This window comes from Manis javanica, chromosome 10, assembly GCF_040802235.1.
Source record: "Manis javanica isolate MJ-LG chromosome 10, MJ_LKY, whole genome shotgun sequence".
NCBI classification, from domain to species: Eukaryota; Metazoa; Chordata; class Mammalia; order Pholidota; family Manidae; genus Manis; species Manis javanica.
The window spans coordinates 29,168,906-29,183,316 of record NC_133165.1 but is presented as its reverse complement, the minus strand read 5'-3'; the positions used below and the strand labels follow the sequence as shown (position 1 = coordinate 29,183,316).

The window sequence follows — 14,411 nt, the reverse complement described above, 5'->3', positions numbered from 1 at the left end:
CCCTCACCCAACCTACCCAGAAACCAGCCACTTATCTACAATAAACAGCCCAGGAAGCCAGATTGCTATCTCTAGTAACAGTCCAGGAGGCTAACCTAACAGTCTGCCCCAAAATGATCAAGACTCAATCAATAACTGACAGCTTCTCTAATTTTTGTCCCCACCCCCACTTCTTAGAACTGAACAGAGAAAGTTGAATATGCACCCCTAACCAATCACAGAGGATGCCCCATTTCTAGTTACCTGGCCTCCAGCTTCCCTAGGCCACAGTCTCCATTGAGGACAATCAGAAGCCTTCCCCTTTTGTCCACCATAAAACTCTTCCACTCCTTTGTCTGCCTTTGAGTCTGCCAAAACCCAAGTGACTGTGACTGACTCCTTTGCTGTGTAGCAAGCTCTGAATAAACAGCCTTTCTCTGTTTTCATTTGGTTGATCTTCCTTTACTTTCAAAGATGTAATTGTCAATATTTTTCTGTATGATCTCTTTATTTTGGCTAGCTCCTCTTTTGTGTGGTTTGCCATTAAAATTTTATTATTCAAAATTCACAAAGTAAGTGAAGGTAAGAGAAATTTAAACTTTAAAATGATGCTTTTTATACAGTTGTAGCATTCATACAGCCAAATTTATTAAAGGTTAAAACTTTGGGCTATCCTATAAGAGTGCTAATAAACTGGACTTACTTTACCATGTTATTCACATTGCCTGTAGCATTTGAACAACTGGGTATGATACTGGTCTAAAGTAGATAATTCTTTTCAACATGTATGGAGAAAGAGAGAGGTAGATTAGGGGCAATGAACATTATCATGTGATTTGTACTATTAAGCCGATCATTTTACCTACTTACAAGTATGCTCAAATAGCAACTTTCATATCAATGAATCTGTTTTGCATTATGGATAGAGCCTTGAAGAACTTTTAAAAGGTACTGTTAGATACACCTCACCTCTCTTGGAAAAACAACAAAGTGATTCCATTATTATATAACATGGGATTGCTTTTCCTTTTGTTTCTACTTCCTGTATGAGGTTAGACATCAGGGGTTTATTTGAATCATTTGCAGATTCAGCTTCATAGCTTTCTACCCTTTGGGTTATTCCAGAGAGGATTGATTATAAATGGTTGAAATTATTTCCTTAAAAACAATTTAAAAATATTCATTTGTAAACATTCCAAGTGTAGAAGCTTTTATAAGATAATTCTTTTGGTGTTTTATGTCTTTTGTTCTTTTCTTCCTGTTTACCGATTTTGGCAATTTTTCTTCCAATTGTCTTTTAATTCAGCATTTCCAAGTTGTTTTTTTACTGTTATTTATTACACCTGTTACATTATTTAAAATTTCCTGATCTAGCTTTAGAGTTTCCCCAGAACTGCTACCTCTTTTGTATTGATTAGCACAACCAGAGACTTATCATTTTTTACTTTTCCCCAAGATAAAGCCTTAGATTTGCTTACTAATTCAATTTTTCTTTTACTTCGCTGATGAGAGACCAAACTCTCCCCAGTTATCATCTTCTAAGTTCAAGATTGCATGGCAACTACTTTTAAAATAAATGGGGAAGGGGATCCCTCTAATCCTCATTACAAAAAAAGATCTAAAAAAGGATGGAGCTACATTATTTAGGGTAAAACTACTGTAATAGAGACACCAAAACAACAGTGCCTTATAAAGTCATAGACAATTATTCCTTATCAACCCATCTGGGCAGCACCAAGGGAGTTAGGAAGCTAGACTCCTTCTAAGTGACTTCTCTAGCATCTCTAGGATGTTTTCCTCATCTGTGTGGTTCAAGATAGCCAATAGCACATCTATATCTCAACAAGCAGTAACAGGAAAAGAGGAAGTGCAGAGTTTAAGGTTAGAGGCACTTGGGGAGAGGGGTGAGCACGTCGGACACTGATGACGTGACAAAGTCCCCGGCTGTTGCCCCCTCCCAACCTGAAAAAATGTGCCTCGGGCTAGCCAATCCTCGCACTGCTGTAAATCTAAGCTCTGCCTCCCCCTGCCTTCTTTAGAAACTCGCTGCCTGTCTACTTACATGCGACTTCCCCAGCCTCCATTTCCGTAGACTGGGGAACCTCGCCCAGGGCGTTCAAATAAACTGCCTGGCCCTTTGTTGCCTCTCTTTGCCTGCTTATTTCGGCTAGAATTTATTTTACACAGAGAATGCCCCTTCTTGTAAGGGCATAATCCAGAAGAGGCATAAGTCACTTCTACTCGCGTCCCGTTGGACAAGATTTAGAGGACTACCACTATCTACAGAGAAGACTAGGAAATAAAGTTTTTATTCTGGCAATGTTCCCAGCTAAAATTGGGGATTCTTTTATTTTAGAAGCAGAGGACAGATATTGGGAGATAACTAACAGTGTCTGCCCTAAGAGATAAGAAGGGTGAGAGATATTAGAGAGCATGCCTGCCAACAAGAGAAGTGGATTGTGAAATTAACCATGAACCTCCCCCATCTCACTGAGTTAGACTAAAGATAGCATTGCATTTTATTTATTGTTTCCATTTCACCAGAAAATTTAAACTTCTGGGATGGGAATGGAAATGATAAGTGTAATAGCTACCCAGATATGCTGGATAGAACTGGAGACAAGGGAATCTAACTGCTTTGATTACAGATTTCCATGTTGTTCAATTTATTTGAAGAACATAATAAATGTATGGTATAACAAATCAAACACTACAGATATTGGAAGGAAGCTAATTCCCCTGGCCCCATGTTCCCCAGTAACAAATGTAAATAGCCTAGTACCTACTCTTCCATATAATTCTCCTGCCTCTGTAATCATAAAAAATCCCATAAAGACTGTTCACACTTAATAAGATTATCAATATGGTTGGGTTTAAATCCCTGATCTTGCTATTTGTTTTGTATTTGTCCCATTTGTTCTTTGTTCTCCTTTCATCTTTTCCTGGCTTCTTTTGGGTTAATTGAGTGTTTTTTTATGATTCCTGTTTTAATCCACTTGGGCTTCTATAACAGAGTATCATAGACTGGATGGCTTATAAATAACAGAAATCTATTTCTCACAGTTCTAGAGGCTGGAAGTCCAAGATCAAGGTGCCAGCAGATTTGGTATCTGGTGAGAGCTGCTCCCTGGCTCATATACACAGTTCTTTTCACTGTATCCTAACATGGTGGAAAAGGAGAGGGAGTTCTCTGGGGTGTCTTTGATGAAGCAGTAATCCTATTCTTGAGGGCTCCACTGTGATGGCCCAAGCACCTCCCAAAGGCCCCACATCCTAATACCATCACATTGGCAGTTAGGTTTCAACGTAGGAATTTGGGGGGAACACAACATTAAGTCTATAGCAATTCCATTTTCTCTCTCCTGTTGGCTTATTAGCTGCAACTCTTTGCTTTACTATTTTAGTGGTTGCTTTAGATTCACAGTATCCATTTTCACTTGCCTGGCATTCTGTCCTGACAACCCTAACTACCTCAGTCTCCCTGGACCCTAAAGTCCTGCTCCTCAACCCAGGGAGTCCACTGGACCTCACTGGGTTCCCCTCTTGGTGTCTAAGCCTGAAAATTCTCCCAAGGCTATATAACAAAACTTGAACAGGCATTTTCCATACGGAAAAAAAAATGGACAAATAAGTATACAAAAAGGTGTTCAACTTCAGGAATGATCAAGGAAATGCAAATTACAAATCACCTGACTGACCCTGGAAACACCAAGTATGGGGAAGGCTGTAAAACCCCTAAAACACTCATTACTGGTAAGAGTGGAAATCAGCACAACCATGTGGGGCAATTGTCCCCTCCATGCGGGAAGCAGGGGGGCGGTTGAGGGGGTGGTCTCACACACACATACATGTTTGTTTAAAACACTACTTGAAAAGTTAACAAATATTATATAACAGTCCCTGAAGTCCTCAGGCCCACTTGAGGCTACTTTTTTCTCCTTAATGTATCTGCCCATATAACAGTTCTAACTTTGACCCTTATACTTTGCACCTGCATGAAGCTGAATTGCATGTGGATTCTAGGAATACCTCCACATCTTCTTATATGCCGGGTGAGTTCAATTAAATCTGGCAAGTCCCCATTAGAAGTGACAAAAGGGAAATAACTATCATAACAGGGCTATTTTGCAAAATCATAAAGACACTAGCTTATTTTGCACAACTCTATGCACATCAACTAGAAGGCCTGGAATGCTATACAAATAATGAGAAAATGACAAGAAATTTATAAATCTCTAGAAAAAATATCACTTATCAAAACTGACCCCAGTGGAGATAGAAAACCTAATGGTGACTTCTAATTACCACAGAACAAACAGAAAAATAACAAAAGAATTACATATAAAAGCACCATGTGTACATTGTTTCATAGAGGAATTATACCAAACCTTTAAAGGTCACATAATTCCAGTTGTTCTCAAACTATTCTAGAGCATAGAAAAAAGGGGAAACTCCCAAAAATTCCTATGAAGCTAGTAGGCTGACCAAGATCACACTTCAAAAAGAAACCTCCAGGCCAACTTTGCTTATGAAGTATTGATGCAAAAATATTAAATAGAAATTATCAAACAGAATCTTACTTTCAAAGTAAATCATTGAATCAGGGGGAGTTTTCATCAGGCTTGTATAAGTGGTTCTATGTCAGGAAAGTCCTTAATATATCATATTAATTGGACTAAGGAGAAAATGCATATGACCATTTTCATAGAAGCAGAAGAAGCATTTAAAAAAGTCAATGACCATGACTTTTTAAATGCTATATAAAGTAGGACTTATGGATGTACTTCTTTAACACGATAAAAAAATATATACCCCATCCCAAAAGTCAGGCTCTTGCTTAATGAGAAAATATTAAAATTTGCCTCATAGAGCTGCACAGTGGGCATTTTATTGTATGTACCTCAATATAAGAAACAATAATGAACAAAATTAGAACCTTCCCACTTAAGTAAGGTCACTTTGTCTACCACTCTTTAACATTGTGTTGGAATTATTCCACGGCAGTGAAACAAGACAAAGCAAATTAGAGCAAGAAAAGAAAGACACAGAACTGTAATTTCAAGTGATAGGTTCATATTTCTAGAATACACTAGATAATCAATGGAAATACTCCTACAAAATAAGAGAATTTTGTAAAAGGAGCAGTAATTAAATCAACATGCCAAAATCTATATAAACAAAAGCCATTTAAAAGATATAATGAAAGAAAGAACATATAATGGAAAGGATGACCCTATTTATAATAAAAAATAAAATACTTCAGCATAATTTCAAAATGTCTAACATTGACATAAAAATGATAAAAACACTTTTGAAAGGCAAAAAAGAGAACTTGAATAAATCCACATTCTTAAATAGGAAGACTTCATTTCATGAAAGTGTCCATCCTCTCAGGATTAATCTATAAATTTCACATGATCTCAATAGAAATGCCACTAATTTTCTGCCTCCAGAATTAAAAACAAGTTGATAATAATTCAGAAACAAACAACAATAAGAATAGTCAGATGATGCTTGAGAGACAGCCAGATTCCTATAGAGTAGAACATATAGACAGCCTCTTTTGTTTAAACAAGACACTGGCCTAGTCACAGTCAGAAGGGAGAGATTCCAGAAGCAGAACTAACTGCAGATGCAAAACTAGGACACAATAAAGAGCATCTCCAGCCAGGGAGGGGGAGAAAGGGTTTTTTTAATATGTGATGTCGGGTAGCCTTATGGACATAGGTAAAATTAGGTTCACTCCACATACTTTATACCCAATGGATTCCAAAATGAATCTGAGATTTAAATACAAACTAAAAATGAAATGTAAGAATATTAAAAGAGAACATGGGGAAATTCCTCTGTCATCCCTGGGAATGGGGGAAACTTTCCTAACTATGACTCAAAATCCGGACACAATAGTGGGAAAGATTAATGAATTTGATGGAATAAAAATGGAAAACACATGCATAGCATAAAACACCATGACTGGAGGGAAAAAGGAAAATGACTTACTGGGGAGAATATTTGTGAAGGATGTCATAGACAAGGGGCTACCAGGCCTCATACAGAAAAAGCCCTGAAAATTGGAGAAGAAAAAGACAAAAACCCTACATCAACATGTCACTATATCTGAAACAGTTCTCTGTAAAAGAAAAACCACTTCTCTTAAATATATAAAAAGTGGCTCCATCTCATTTATTATAAGAGAGACATTCCTCACTGATCGGGTTGTCAAAAATCCAAATGTCTGACAATACACTAAAAAAAAAAAAATTCATTAATCACCTTTGGGAGACAATAGGAGGCCAGATCATCATTCTGAAAACGGGTATATACAGGGGAGGAAAAAATCAAACATCTTGTCTTTCTTATATAAATAGTATCCTTGGGCAACCAAATAACTGACAAAGGGAAATCAATAAATTAAGACTAAATTAAGAGTTATAGTATTTATCATTTTGTGATCCCTAATGACCCCTCAGGCAATGATCACAAATGACTTTGGACATTTTTTTTTTAATGAGACCATTCTGTTCACCTGTATGGCTGAAACCATCACCACCTATGAGTAATCTCGAGGAAAACAAAAACAAAAACAACCTGAGTCTGACCAAGCCTCTGGATTTAATTATCAAATTACAGAAATAACCCAAGGGGCAGCCAAAACAATTTATTAAGTAGCACAGTGAGACAATCTGAAAATCCAGGCTCTGGGAAATTCTACCGTTTCCTCAACACTTACATTAACTTCTCCACTGCCCTTCTGTCTCCCTATGGATTGTTATCGCTGTTATTGTTATTGTGCAGATGTGTCAACCTGCAGCTCAGAGAGCTTCAGGATGTAGGGTATGGAAGCTTTGAGATGTAGGAGAAACAAAATAACCACCTGGTCCAATTGTACAAGACTGGAAGCGGCAAAGCTGTAAAATTTAACTTGATCACATTATTCTCCCCCAGGAAATGTGCACTCCCCAACCTGAGTTGTTTCTTGATTCCCCCAAACATCAAAGTCCCAGAGGCCCCTAGGTGCCTGATGGCTACCAGTGTCTTGTGTTCCGCCCACGTCTCCTATCATCAGCCAGCTCCCCGCAGAGTTCTTACACTTTGTCCAGCTCTCCTTCATTATGTCTGCCCCTCAAAGGTGTCCCTGAGCTACATCACGAGACTGCGGAAAACTGCAGCCCAGAGAGTTTAGCTAGTGTTGCATGGGGTGGTAACTACATAGGGACTAGAACCCTGCTCTCCTAGCTCCTTCCCCAATGCTCTGCCCTCCTGACACCTTTTCCTGTCATGGAAGGGAGGCAGCAACGAAGAAAGACAGACATCTCAGGGACACTTAGATGTGTTGGGCTGGGGGAGAAGTGGGCTGAAGCTGATGTGGTCATCTTTCGAGGCTGTAGCAGGGCTGTTCAGGGTGCAAAGGAGACGAGAGCTCAAACATCAGGCCCTGCCTTGGGAAAGCAGGCCACATGCACTGCAGCAAATGCTAGCCTGTCTACCCAGAGAAAAGGGGCTGTAGAGACACTTGAGGGCTGTTCTGGGATCTTCCCAGGCTGCCTTCTTTCTGTCCAGTCTAAAGTACTGCTTTTACTGCAATAAAGTTTACATCGTGTGTGAATGTACAGAATGTAAGTGTGCAATTCGGTGAGCTCTGACAAACACATACACCCATGTCACTAGAACCCAGCAGGATATACATTTGTCTGTCAGCTCAGGAACTTCCCTCATGCCCCCCTTACTCAGTCTCTGTCCCTGTGTACTGCAAGTCTGAAAGCTTCTGACACCTTCTGGAGTGATCAGGCCTTCTGGGTCTCTCTGCTCACGGGGGCTCCTGGCAAGCCATCACCAGACCCCCATAAACAACAGTCACAACTCCCACCCTGGAGCTAGCTTTCTGGAGACACCAGACACCATCCCATATGTGCTACTGACTGTCACCATGAGGGCACCCAGGTCAACGACCAAGCAGAATTTTTCACTTCCTCCAAAACCTTCCATGGAACTGATTTTCCCTTTTCTCTCTCCAGGCCCCAAGGCCCAAAGCTTATTTTATCCCATGGCTTTAATATCTGTGACAAAGCAGACCCTGATAGAGAGGGTGAAGAGGCCTGTCATTACCTTAGCAACAGAACAAGCTGTGCATTTAAATCATAAAACCCTGTCCCCATAGCAACACAGGAGCACAGAATTATGGCCCTTTGGAGCCCAAGGGTGACAACACTTACCTTATCCAACCCCTTCAATTATAACAGAAACAAAAACAAAACAAAAAATGTCATTTACTGCTCAGTAGCCCTCATATCCTTGTACATATTCTTTGTTTGGGATGTTTATACAATAGAGTGTTGATTCAAATAGGATAAGCCTAGGAATGTCCATTCTGACTGCTGATTTTTAGGCTGATCTCAATCTGGAGCTTTGTCCTCCACAATGAGGAACAAAGGAGTATTTGATTGATACAGGCAGAGCAAATCTGCCAGAGAAGAACGTAAGAATGTAGATGTGTTGATATTGGTGACCACAGAGCTGTGTGGCAAAGGTTCCTCATGCATTTATCTCTTAATGTGTCTTCCTAAGTAAGACCTTCATCCTTCGGCCTCAGGCTGGCATTTGAGGAATGACCTCTTTTACCATCTGGAGGTACAGATTGTACTAGGAAAATATTTCCCCACAGTCAAAACACCTTCAGCTCATGGCCTCAGAGCAGCTCTCCAGGTCAGAGAGGAACTGAATATGTAAACATGGGGTCTGGAGGGGTGTGATGCCTTTTCCTGGTATCTGCTCTACCTGTCAGGTGTATCTTGGTCTAATTCAGAACCCAGAACTCTGGAGCAGGGTGATGTCTCCTGGCCCCCTGGTAGGAGCACATTACAAGGGAGAACATTTGAGGTTTGCCCTTGAGGGATGAATGGATCCTCTCCAGGCAGACGAGTGCTGGGAGGGAGGGGCAGGGTCTGCCTCACTCTCTGCTGCATCCCAGGCACTAGCCCAATTCATGGCTTATATGAAGCACTGAAAAAATATGTTTTGGTGTGGCGGGAGTGTGGTGACAGGTTGGCCTCCATTTCTCTAGAACTGAACAAAACTAACAAAAACAATGGGAGGAAACTCCCCAACTCCATCAAATCCCCACAAGCTTCCAAATTCATAGAAAGGTGGACAAACTGCCTAAAACATGGACTGGACTTCTGGTTTCAGGCATGTAAATAAGGCGCTTGTAAGTTGCCACTGCTTTTACTCCAGTCACACGTAAAAAGCTGAACAAACTGGAAAACCAACTACTCTTCTTAGATCTATCAGAGAAGTGAGGGCACATGGCAAGCTGCTCCCCACCCCCACCCCACCCCCCACAAATTACAGAGAAAGGCAGGTGAATACAGAGCGTCAGAACTTACCAGAGCAGAAACACACCAGAAACCTCCAAGGAATCAGTGCTGGTGCAGGAAAACCTGGTGTAATCCATGGATTGCTGGAGGCTCAGTGTGGACAAGTCTGAGGGTTCAAAACTCCAGGGAGACTTACCCCACACTTTTGTGAGTTTTACCACCAGGAGCAGAAAAACCACCTCTGCTTTCTTCGGTGGGGAGGGCAAAAGTAACCATTTTGAAATACACCAGGGCATTCTGTTCTTCTTAACAAGGTCTGCCCTCAGGAGAAACTAGTTAACCAGAGCCCAGCCTGCTGAGGTTTTATCCGAGCCCAGCTGACCTGCAGAAGGAAAATACCCAACTCCAGCTGGCTCCAGCCTTCCGCATGGTGGAGGAAGATAGCCAACTCCAGCCCTCTCTTCCTATCCCACCCCAGGGGATATTCTAGTTGACTAATTCTTTTTGACTAATGATGATAACCAAGAAGGTCAGTCAAATTTTATTTGAATAATGATGATAACCAAGACGGTTATGCTAGGGTTAGACCAAGCCTGACCTGAAGCAGGAATGGAAACATTCATTCGCAAAGAGCATGAAAATGGGTCAGATTTTATCAAGTGGCAAGTGGAAGAAAAATCTGTAAATCCGAAAAATGGTTGAGAAGTCAGTCATGGCCTTGCACCAGAGGCCACCCAATTTAGTGGAATGCTAGTAAAAGTTTAAGAACTGGCTCTTGGAGGGGAGAGCTCTGATGTGTAGCATCTGTTGATTTCTACAGAGTAAATGCTCCTACGGTGGCCTTTTTCAAGCCACCAATGTGATGTCACTGGACACAGCTGGTTAGAACTGTATGCATGGGATCCTACCAGTACCCACATACCTCTGGCTTGGTGACTCACTGCAATATCTAAGAAGATTGCAGGTTTTGTAAGGGCAAAGCAGATTTCTAGGATTAAGAAGCAAATGATGATCGGGGAAGTGAAAGCAGGAAGCAGGGACTGCTTTTCATTTTGTTTTGTTTTTCTCTTGTTCTTTGTTTTTATTTAACTCAAAACAGCTAATAGCGAAAACACATTTAAAAAATACATCTTCAACACTTGACCATTCAGTTATTTTTGGTTGATGACTCTCAAAAATTTAGTTCTTGCTTGTTTCCAACACATAGTAACCTACCTGCCACAAATTTCTCTCTAAACGTTTGTAGCAGGCTCTGAACCTGTTTATTTAGATCCTAATCAAAAACCATAATGTCGTTCTCAGTTTTGAATCTAAATATTTTTCTCCCAAATAGAAGCTTATTCAAATTAAACACCACAAGTAGTCTAGCTATTAGTTTTTAATGAAAGGCCAAATACAGCACATACATAGTTTGCATATAGGTTTTTACCCTTTACTATTCAAAATTTGAATGTAAGATGTACAGTGGCGATATATCATCAACACTTTCAACTTACATACATTAATTTAATATGTGAACTCATTGAAAAGGAACCAATAAGGAAAATAATAGTAAATCCTTTGGCAATACCAACTCTTCAATGAAGGATGCCTTTGAGCAAACCACGATGGGGGTTGTTGATCTGGTGTCCCCTCAACCACTGTCAACTCACATCTGTCTCTTAGAGGGCAAGCATCTGGCAGGACTAAGTGTGATTCTAGTGTTTAAAGGTGCATGTTGTTTATAAAAATAGGCCCTAAACAAACACCAACAACTTCAACTGGTCTTCAACCCTTGAGGAAACTGTCATTTCTTCCAACACTGGAGGAAAAACAGGTTGTGGCGGATGGACAGATTTCCAATATAGCGCCTCCCTAAAGGGCTTTCAAAAACAATCTCGATACCCTGTTTTATCTTAGGTCTGACATTAGAAGCCAACCAATTGGGTCCAATGCAGTTCTACTGTTGGCGTAAATAGAAATGCTATGATTTTTTAAATGCTCTAATATTGTCAGTATGACAATATTTATTTATTTTAGAATTCTGTTCCTTCCTCCCACTTTGCACAGCAAGTTTCTGTGATACTCTCTTGGTGCCAGCACCTCAGAAGGTATCTCTCACTGGCTGAGAAAATCTCATGATGGAAAGCGGAGTGTGCCATCAAATCTGAAAAAGAGAAGAAAAGCTACCAAAGTTGATCAGTGTCAGTATGATTCAGGATAAGATTTTCAATTAGCAAGTGTGCAAAAAGCAGAGAGTAACCATTTTGTCGCACTCATTGCTCCCAGGATCTTGTATAGACTTCTCATGGGTTCCTAAATTGGCAGCTATATTCCATTTCTTAAACACTTGGCCTTAACCTTAGCACTGCTCTGGTTCAGTTTCTATTTTTAAAAGCACCATTCTAATGGAAACATCCTTGCCCTGAATTAAGCTGGGACTGTGAACTTCACCACTCACTAGAGTAATGTCACAGAGTTTGGGTTGATTTGGTAGATACTGATTTCCCTGACTATGGCTTGGAAACTTGGTTCAGCTTCTTCGAGCCACATAGGACTTCTGCCTGGGTTGTTGATGAGGGTAAAATATCCCGTGGAGAACTCCTTCAGTAACCATGTCTGGAAATCACTGGCTGCAGGCAAGACATATGGATCCCTGAGGAACAGCAGCACAGACTGGGAGCAGAGTTTGCTGAACTCTCAGATTCTGTCTTGTCAAAAGATCCATGACTTTCCATCTTTGGTAAAAAGGGCAAGTGTCATACATTTAGGCAATCAAGGAAACAGTTTGGGAAGTTCTTCATTTTCTAAAATGTCAGCCCTTCAATATGTTTCCAAACCTTATCCCTGTTGATCCAAGACTTTTGGGACCCAGTTCCTAACATGTTTACAAGGGATTTCTAGAGTTTTTATACATTTCTTAAGCTTTTTGGGCAAGGCATGAAATTTGCTGTACCTTCATCTAATACCAAGTCTCCTAACAAGCAGCCTCTTTATCTTCAGTCCCTAAAAGAATACCCCAAAGATGGTAGGCCCTCCATGAACATCTGGGAGAGTGAGATACCATATATCCCTGCTTCAGGTCACTTCCCTTGCCGTAAAAGGATGGGATGCAGACCTCTGTGGCTGCACCAGCAGGCCGGCGGAATGCAGGGGCCGGGTTTTCATGAAGGTGTACTTAAGGGAGGATGGAATATGGAATCATAGCTAGAATAGGACTCAGAACTGATGAAGTGTGTGTGTGTGTGTGTGTGTGTGTGTGTGTGTGTGTGTGTGCGTGTGTGTAGAGAAGGGAAATAATTCAAGTTATGAATATACTGAGGGAAAAATCCAACTGAGAGGAAAATCTTAAATATTCAGGAGAGAGAAGTTACATGATGCAAGGAGCCTGCAGTAAAGAGAGGAGCTAGAATCCAGAGGCAGGTAGTGGAGAAAGCCCTAGATTGGTGGAGAGGCACCCACTCCTCAAAACAGAAGGGTGGGGTGTGATGGTGGCCCATCTAGAAATCGGTGGGTAGGCTGAGAGGTGGAAATCTGAGGGAGTCCATGCAGGATGTCCCAGTAATAGCTTTCCAATGGGAGTTAGGCAATGTACGTTTTTCTTCCACGTAATGGAAAGTAAGGTCATATGATGGGGAGGTATGAACAGACATAGAGGGTGGGAAAAGCCCCTGTGGGAAATGTGACAGCTGACCCCGGAAAAGGAAGGATTTGCAGAATGGCCCCAAGTGACCAGCAGAATGGGAGCCCATGAGTTGCAGTGGCCTCAACCCACATGGCTGTGGGAGGTTTCTCTGCAGCCCAAGGCATGGGCAGAATTCCAGGCTTTTCCCAGGGCTGGATGTGTTCAGTTAGCAAATGTGCAAAGGCAGGCAGCCACCTAACTCCAGAAGGCTTCAGAAGTGCTCTAGTCATAGACTCAGTGCTCTAGAACTGAGGGGCAGCTGTGGACTGTGGGGCAGAGGGCAGGGATGAAGGAGAAAGGTCGCACGGGTAACCAGGGACCCCAGCAGATCAGAAAGAAGCCTGGACCAGCAGGAATAACTAAAGACTCCAGTAGAATAGAAGATTCCAAAGCACCCCCTGTCTTGGCAGGGGTGGGGGGCTGGATCCAGCTCATATCAGCTTGCAAGAGAGGACTTCTACATTTTTAGGAATTTTGCAAGCCAATTGATATCAAGTCGGAGGTGGTTGAAATTGGCCATGGTGGGAGGATTTACCCATAGAAATCATCAAGCAGTGCAAGTCATGGCAAGTTTTTCCTTGAGAGTAGGTTGTGAAACATTTCCCAGGGAACCACTGCGCTCTGGTATAAGTTAGCCCAGTAAAAGAGGAGGTGTGAATGCGTCAAGAAAAAATCCATAGCTAAGAGGAGAAAGCCTCTCCTGCCATGTATTTACCACAGCTGGGGAAAACCCATGATGACTAATGTGGTTACACAAAGGCATACATGTTGTATCAAACTGTTGAAAGGGTGGTTAAGAATGAACATCTAGGAAGCAATAAACATGATGGAGGGCATTACCTCAAGGGGAAACTCCAGTGATCCCTGAGAAAAATGCATGACTGAGCACTCAGAGAACACATCTTCTTATGTCCCAGCCTTGGCCATTACCAGACTTGGCCCATTGCTGCAACACAAGCCCACCATTCATGAAATTTAAGAAATCAGCCTTCTGGTACAGCATCATTGCTGACCCCGAATCTTCTTGGGTCTCAGCTCTGACCCTGTCATTGACATTTGGACTCCAGGTGTTCCCTTATCTTGTTATTGATTTTGTGGGCCATCTCTGGTCAGAATTCTCCAGTCTGGTCTTGGGAAAGATGAATGCATCTTTGTCTTAACCCTGGGATGGTATCCCAGCCAAGTCATCCTCATATCACCAACACTGGCAGGGGATGGTGCTGTCAAAGGAGAGGAATTCAGTCATTCTACCATGTGCCTTTGGTTCCAGAGTTCAAGCTCCCCTTCTTAGCAAGTTTCAAAATAACCACTGCATAGTGTCCCTTCTGCTGCATTCTACTGGTGAAAGCAAGCCCAAGGCCAGCCCAGATCCAGAGGGAAGGAAATGGACTCCTCATGTTTTGAGAGACATGGCAAAGTCTCAGTGTGAATTGCATGGGCAAGGCATGATTCAC

At 41.6% G+C, this 14,411-nt stretch overlaps 1 pseudogene; it reads right to left on the bottom strand.

Moving 5' to 3' along the window:
* Positions 1–10,666: 10,666 nt before the first annotated feature.
* LOC108399412 (sorting nexin-24-like) lies at positions 10,667–13,963 on the bottom strand (annotated as a pseudogene).
* Positions 13,964–14,411: the final 448 nt, after the last annotated feature.